The sequence below is a fragment of the Miscanthus floridulus genome, chromosome 19 (genome assembly GCF_019320115.1).
Source record: "Miscanthus floridulus cultivar M001 chromosome 19, ASM1932011v1, whole genome shotgun sequence".
Lineage (NCBI taxonomy): Eukaryota > Viridiplantae > Streptophyta > Magnoliopsida > Poales > Poaceae > Miscanthus > Miscanthus floridulus.
Genome location: NC_089598.1, coordinates 81,681,942 through 81,690,288, shown reverse-complemented (window position 1 = coordinate 81,690,288; position 8,347 = coordinate 81,681,942).

The following is an 8,347-nucleotide window of genomic DNA, read 5'->3' as shown; positions in this document are numbered from 1 at the left end:
CCTTTCAATTGGGCCATTTCAAATTTTAGAGAGGTATGGAAAAGTGGCATATCGCTTGAAGCTACCCAAACATCTTTCAGCTGTACATGATGTGTTCCATGTTTCTCAATTGAAGAAGTATCTCTGAGTGCCTGAGCAGAATGTTGAGGTTGAAGGAGTGGAACTTGAACCTGATTTGACTTATTCCGAATATCCTATCCGAGTTCTAGATCAGAAAGATCATGTCACACGAAGAAGGACAATCAAGTTTTACAAAATACAATGGAATCAACATTCTAAAGAAGAAGCTACTTGGGAATCCAAAGATTACTTGCTAGAAAAGTTTCCAGAGTTTCTTGCGTCAATATAGAGTAATGTTAGTTGAGCTCGGTTATTGCAAGTTGTGTTTGTAAAGAGACCTCAGCTATTTTATGGATTGATTTTGTATGTGTTCTCATGACACATTTCCTTTTCCATCACTTACCCTATGGCTTTGAATCTCGGGGTGAGATTTCTTTTAGGGGGAAGGATTGTTACACCTCGGGTGTTTAAATACTAAAACCAGCCATGTCATCATATGCATTGCAAAGCATTTGGCATTTAGTGAAAATTTTGATATACATACAATAAAACAAGTTTACAATTATGTGGTATGTTTTGAATTGTATTGTTTGAATCAAATTCAAAGTTTGTTTGGATTTTGAATTTTTTAAGAAAAACCCTGATTTTCAGTATTTAAATCCTACCCTGAAAACTCATTAAAAAATCTAAGCATATTTTGGGGTTGAGCCTAAAAGCAAAAGCGTAGAGCTTGTCAAGTTAATCAAAGTTTGTTTTTGGAGTTTTCAAAGTTGTTATGAAAAAATTGAAGTAATTTGGAAAGGCGAAATTCGTTAAATGTCCCCTATTTGAATTCAAATGTCATTTCAAAATGTAGACCGAATTAGGGGGTGGTTATAAAAGCAAAGTTGTAGAACTTTGGATTTTAAGTAACTTTTATTTTTGGAGATTTTTGAGTTGTTATACAAATTTGGGAGTAATTTGAATTTTAAAATGGATGGCAATTCTGTAAATATAAGAAACAGTACCACGACCACCGCCCCACCGCCGGCGTTCCTTCTCCGGTCTTCTAGATGCGCCTGTGGCCACACTTGGCTTCGCGCTGGCGTGGTGAAGGTCACTGCGTGTCGTCTCCTCGCTCTCCTGGCCATTCTATAAAGCTTCGACGCCGTCGTCGGCTTTCCTTTCTCTGCTCTATTTTTCCCGTCGTCGCCGGTCATCTCCGTCGAGCCCTCGCCGTCGAACCAGCGCCTCCACCGTCGCAGCAAAGCGAACAATAGTTTTGCCTACTCCTTGCATGCCTTGACAACCACTGTGGTCGCCTGATTCCGCTAGGAATCGTCGCTAGCCGCCTTTCTTCCTCACGGCCAGCAGCCTCTCCGTCGTGGCTGCGCCGTCGTGGCCAACGTCCTCCGGTGAGCCGTTGCCCTTGATTAGTGTACCTACGGCTCCATCTCGATGTCGTGGTGCTTAATCCATTATTTCTTAGTCATTTTGCCCACTGCAGTCGCTGGAACACCGTCACCGATGAGCTTTGCTCTGCCGCGATCACCATGAACGTCGACCCGTGTCGCCGTAGCTCATCCGGTCTCGCTCTTTGCTTCAACGCGTTCGGGGTATGCTACCGATGCTTCCTGAGCTATTTATTTGATTGCTACTAGTCTCCTATCGCTGGCGTAGTGTCGTCGAGCTGCCGCATCCGCCATGGCCGGCGTCAGCCTCGAATCGTGTTGTGATTGAGTTAGCTAGTGTCTCCAATCGATGCGCCATGTTGTTGTGAGTGTTTTGGTACTTTGGCCGTCGTCGTTGGACTCACCATCGATGAGTTAGCGTCGGTCAGCGCCGTCGCCGTTGCGGTCAAAGCTAGAGGTTAGGGATGACAGGTGGGGTCACCTTGTCAGCGACTGTGTAGTTCAAAATGGATTTTCTGTTTTTCATATTTGAATGAATAGTGTCTGTTTTTGTTATTTTTGTGTAGATTTATTTAGAGCTCCAAAAATTATGAAAATTTTTGTGTGACCTCTCTATGATGAATATTATTTAGGAAAAATATGAAATATTGATTTACAGTAGTTTTTGAATGTGATGAAAATTACTCAATTAATTAATAAATGGATTTCCATGATTTTTCTAGGCTCAATTAATTATCCAAAAATTATGTAATTTGTTTTGCCACTTAATTATCATGTGATGAATCTTTACTAAAATTTTGAGCTCAATTGGAATAAGTTGATTTATTTCATAATTTTGAATTAAATAATTAATTCATAAAAGCAAGTAGTAACCTTTAATTATTTAGGTTTTGTTTGAAATTTTGGATTGAGTGATGACCTTAGGTCATTAGTTGATAATGATCCTTGGCAAGTGATGTATGTGTTATGAAAAAGATTTAGTTAGTTTAACTTGCAACTGTACCGCGAAGGAAAGTTGTATCCGAATTGTTAATTTTGCATCCATCATCGAGCATCATGTTTCGTATTCCACATCATGTTAAACATAGTATTGTTACTACGTGTAGTGACCGAAGGTGAACACGTGATAGTTAATCAAGTTGCGGAGGAGGTTAATCCACCTATTAAGGTCAGATCTAATACTTGTGGAACGTCGCAGGAACCTAATTTTTCCGTCAACGAAGGCAAGCCCCGGATGCATTTAACGCTACCTTGTGTTTTACAAATTTTATCGCTTTTGCTTTTATATATTGCATTATGTGATTAGGAGTCAAGTGGAAACCTAATTGGTGCATTACCAACCTTGTTTTTCCATATCTACCTTGATTACCTGTTTTATTCGTAAATGTCTAGATATGCTTAGTCATGCTTAGTCGAGTGATTACCTGTCACCTGAGAATTTTAAATGGATCTTTGGTTACTTATGTTATCATGAGATATGAGCATGGAAGTAATAAATCTAGAACGGGCGGACTCGGTGTGTGAGAGCCACAAGACATGGAGGTCTTGTGAGCGGTTTCTTTCTGCCTGTGTCGATTAAGGTCCGTCCGTTGTTGAATTGCATGAGGTGAGACTTTGTAGTACTAACCACATACTCCGGTAAGCCTTAACTTGGCGATTCTATTACGAGAATGGATAATCGTGCACTGGGAGTGGAGAGATGGCGGGAATAACATGTACCCACGTGGCAATGGGCCAGATTGGTGGAGTACTGTATTCTCGGGTGGCGCGGACCCGTTCTTGTTTTAGAAGATCCGAGGGTAGGTTGATATATGTAAGTCAGGGACCTACATATGTCGTGTGATCTGGAATCCCTAGGTGGGTTTATAATCGGTTCGAATCATCGTTGCTCCTCGGTTATGGAGACTCAACTCACTGTTCATCATCGTAGTTAATAACTGAAACTTGAGAAAGGTTTGAGAAGAGTTTGATATGAAGTTCATGATCTCATTATGGATCAGGGCAGATTCATATATTGTTCTTATGAAGTTTAAATATTGAAATACTAAAATTTTGTTAAAGAGCTTTTACGCAAAAGAACTTTGATTATTGCTAAAGCCATACCTTGAATCCCTGAGCCTGCATTCCTGAGTCTTCTCAGTTTTTATTTCGGTTAAGTCTTGTTGAGTACTTTTGTACTCAGGGTTCGTTGACCTTTGTTGCAGGTGAGCCTCATGAGCAGGTCTATTTTGGACCTTGCTGCATGACTGTTGTTCAGGTCGATGACGATAAGTAAATGTGTGATCCTTGAGCAGGATGCTTATTTTTTTTGCTATGTTTATGTTAATTATGCCACTCCACTACTACTATGGTTTGTAATAATTATCGAACTTAGTTTGTAAGGTTTGAAACAACTAGTTTATAAACTATGTTATCGTAAGACTTCCGCTATTTTACTCTGATTGTATATATTTGAATAAATGTTGTAATACTGTAATGACTCTGTAATGTGATCCTGCTCGGAAATCGTGGATGATTCGGGGTTCCCCGCGGACACCCGACAGACTTCTTAAGTTACCAGGAACATATGCATAGTTGTCAAAGGTCGTTAGATAGTAACAAGTGCATGTGGGTCCTATAATTTAGGAGGTTCTGCCATAGGCCCACACCTTTAATGAGCTTATAAGTTATCTACAACCAAACAGCATGACTTATAAGTCGCTGATTTTCAGTCACCTGACTTATGGAAACCAAACAGGCCCTTAGCTTATTAGTAGGAGTATTTTGGTTTTGGTCTATTGTGGTCCATGTGTTGTATTTTAATGAAATTAGTCTCATATTAGTTGTTTATCCAGTTTTGGCCAGCTTAAAATCCTTATTGCTCTAAATATAGTATCTCCGGGTTAATTCTTTTGCATGCAACAATGATGAAAGTACAGAAGAGGTGCCATACATATACGTACTTATTTTGCGTTGGAGCTGGGCCATAGATAGATTTTAGCCAGGGTGTTAGTGGCCAACTCGAGATAAGTTGATTATAAAGTCTAGAAAAATCAACTTTTCTCACTAAAAATATTCATGGGGATGAGACTGATGATTTGCATTTCATATTAGAGTTATAAACCATTATAAACTATGTCCACCACCGCATTTAGTCACTACACAGGAAAAATACACACTTTCGTCAACTTGATTAACTCTTGGTATATCGATCCTATAAACAGGTTGGATCTGACGGGGCAATCTGCGAGTACAACCCGGACCCAGTCCAGTGCGGGCACAGTCAAAAAAGGATAAGAGCAACCTTAAATAAAGTTATTTTCAAACTAAAATATTATTTGTCAGATGCTTAACACACTGATCTACGAGCCAGGTCCTGTCAAATTAGTAATCCGTTTTGCACTGTGTATTTGTTCCCAGTTTTTCAAGTAATCATGTCAAAGTAGTATGCCCTATTCTGAGAGTACTTGCCACACCCTTCAGCGCGTTATTATGATTGACGAAACATAATTATTATATTACTATTCCTGGTAATCCCATATTACTATGGTGACTTATTTGATGCTCCTCCGTTCAAAAAATGATACTGTACAATTTTAATTTTCATAGATCGAGTAAAAGAATTGGTTTGACCGCCAAACCTATTTAAAGACATAAATAATATTACTATTATCTATAAAATATTATCACTATTTTCTATAAATATAGTCAAACTCAACACAAATGATTTTGTCCAAATATAGAATTTTGTTTTTTTTTTACGGCCAGAGTGTAGAGCAACTCCAACAGATGGTGTATATTTGTCTTGGAGTCGAAATTTAGACTTTTTAAGGAAAAACAGTACTCCAACAGGTATCGTATCCAGTAAGCCAAAGTAAGAAGCCATGTATCCCGTACTTCTCGCTATCTAGAAATAGCATGCTGCAGCCGCTCGCTATTCCTCTTCCCTTCGTGAACTTTTGTCGACGCTCCCCTCCCCACATGAATTTATGTTGTCGCTATCCAGAAATAGCATGTTTTCAAATATACAAGAGGCAAAATAGCTAGGCTATTATATTCATAGGACTTTTCTATTTTACACAACGGCTAAAACAAGAAATTTGACTATTAGTTTTAGACGAACTCTTGGAGTTGAGGACCTATATTTATATGAGTGGTTTGATCTTGCTTGACGGCCACATCATTGTATAAGAACTCCCTGTAAAATCATTGTAGAGCTTTATTTCAAACAAGTACAAGGACTTGAAATGTCCAGGATAATAGCCACTGGTTTCTCAACTATTGGAGTACTTAGGAGAAAATTTTACGTTAACGATCGTAAATTTCCAGCCGGAACAATATTTTTCTCTCACATAAACTAGCAAGCAGTACTTCTTCACGAACCAGCAACGATACGAATCAGCCAACCGAATAGGCTGGAAGTTTTATTAACAGTGTTTATGACTCGTTTTCACACAAAGCTGAAACATGTGAGCAGAGAGCAGCAACATGTCAAGTACAAACCTCTGCAGTTTCCACTTTGTTTAACCCAATTCCCCAAACCCACCCACCTCCAACCCCTTGGAACCCCCAACCCACCATCTTTTTATCCTGTTCATTCACAACACGGTAAAAAAATCCAAACCAAAGGCGTCCACTCTCAGGCGTCGTTTAGATCCAAAAATTTTTGTGTTTTGAGTATCGTAGCACTTTCGTTTGTATTTGGTAATTAGTGTCTAATTATGGACTAATTAGGTTCGAAAGTTTCGTCTCGCGATTTCTCACTCAACTGTGGAATTAGTTTTTTTTCGTCTACATTTAGTACTCCATGCATGTGCCGTAAGATTCGATGTGATGGGTACTATGCAAAAAATTTTGACTTTCGGGTGGAACTAAACGGGGCCTCAGACCACAGCAAGAAAAGAACAGAGAGAGAGAGAGTTTTCTAAAAAAAAAAGTGCAGTAAATATCACCAAAGGCATCCACCACACCGGCCGGCCCTGCCTTTAGACCGAAACCCAATGGGGCCGTGACCATGAGAGAGACGGGGTCAGTAAAATTTGAACTGCCGAATCCCAAAACTTAGAAAAGGGCGCTTGCTTAAGCTGTCTCAGGTAACCACGACTCAAAGTATAAGACATATTCGTCCTTTAGATAGTGTTATAGACAAAGTATTTAATACTTATTTTTAGTCTTCTTCAACAACAAAACCTAAAAGATAACTATTTCTGCAAATAGGTCTTCAGGAAAGAGGATACTTAGATTTAGGTTATGCCTCTCCTAGCACAAAAATAAATTTTCCATATAGGTACTCTGTTAGAGATTATAGGTATTATGCTAGAGACTTATTTTGAATTTGAATTCTGTAATAGATCTCATGTTGAAGATAGTCTTAGAGGGTGTTTGGTTCTTTAGTCGCTTTCTAAAATTCATGTCACATCAAATATTTAGATACTAATAAAGAGCATCAAATATAGATTAATTATAAAACCAATTACATAGATGGAGGCTAATTTGCGAGACGATTTTTTAAGCCTAATTAATTTGTCATTAGCACAGGTTTACTGTAGCACCACGTTGTCAAATCATGGACTAATTAGACTTAAAAGATTCTTCTCGTAAATTAGTCGTAAGTTATGCAATTAGTTTCATAATTAATCTATATTTAATACTCCATGCATATGTCCAAACATTCGATGCGATAGGAATTTTAGGAGTGACTACAGTAACCAAGGCCTTAGCCGCTTGCATTTGCATTGCCCATTTGCCCCCTCTCTCTCTCATTAAGCGCTTTTACTTTAAACACGGTGCCCCATGCTTGCAGACTGCTAGTGCTCGCTTGCCTAGCTCCCAATATCATCAAATTCTCGGGCTTCCCAAGGATTCTGACCCGAGGCGTGTACAAATAGACTAAAATGCCCCAGGGTTCTTGGTACGGGCCTGTGGATCTGGCCTAGGGTTTGGAGGGCAGAGTTGCGAGTTTTTTGGGATTTGCACGGTTGGGATTAGCGAGGGGGATAAGCGAGCGAGCGGCTTTAAGTTATTGGTCGGACGGCATGGGCTGCGTGTCACCGCGATCCCTATGGGGCGGGCGCCGGTGGGCTTTGGTCCATCAGTTGGGCCTGTTTAGTTCAAGGCCCATCGCAACCGATGCAAGCTTTTGTTTTTTATTTTTATATAATATAATATACAAGTGGGAGAAAATGATAATAAGCTTTTTCCCACTCATTTCCATATTTGTGGTAGTAGAGCCTCTTTGGCAGGACTTCTGTATGGGTTTTAGCTTCGGCTCCTGCAGGAGCTGTGTAAAACGCCTGTTTTGGAAAGGGCTTCGCATGGAGAGCCAGTTAAGAGTCGGAGCCATTTTTTTGTCTGCGCAGGATAAGCCTCAAAAACGAGCTTCGCGTGGCTCCTTGCTGTGGGTTCACGTCGTCTAGTGCGAATGAGCTGTTTTGCCAAACATTTTTCAGAACGGCTTCAACTCCGCTAGAAAAGCTGCTTTTTGAAAGAAGTCAGAGTCGGAGTCATTTTCAAAGGAGTCAGAGCCCTGCCAAACTGGCCCGTAGTATCACGTGGTCTTTCCTTTTCCGTAGTCACTGGTTCCTGCTCACCAGACCTTCCTTTTGATTATTCTTGGTACTGAAAGTGTATTAAAGAACTTTTGGGCATCAAATGCTATGGTCCTTTGGTCAAATATTTAGCTTGAAATAAGTGCCCTTTTTCGTACACCTGCACTGACAAGCATCAAAATACTGCTTGTAAGCTGCTTAACAGATAGGAGTACTTACGACCCCTATTACCCGGAGCCGCACATTTGCACTACTACTAGAGTACTCCCAAAAGAGTTCAAATAAAATAAAACAAGGAAAAAATTATAAACTAGTACTCCGGAATATAATTCTCCACTACTAAAAGAGCAGCGCTGGCTCGCGGCACTC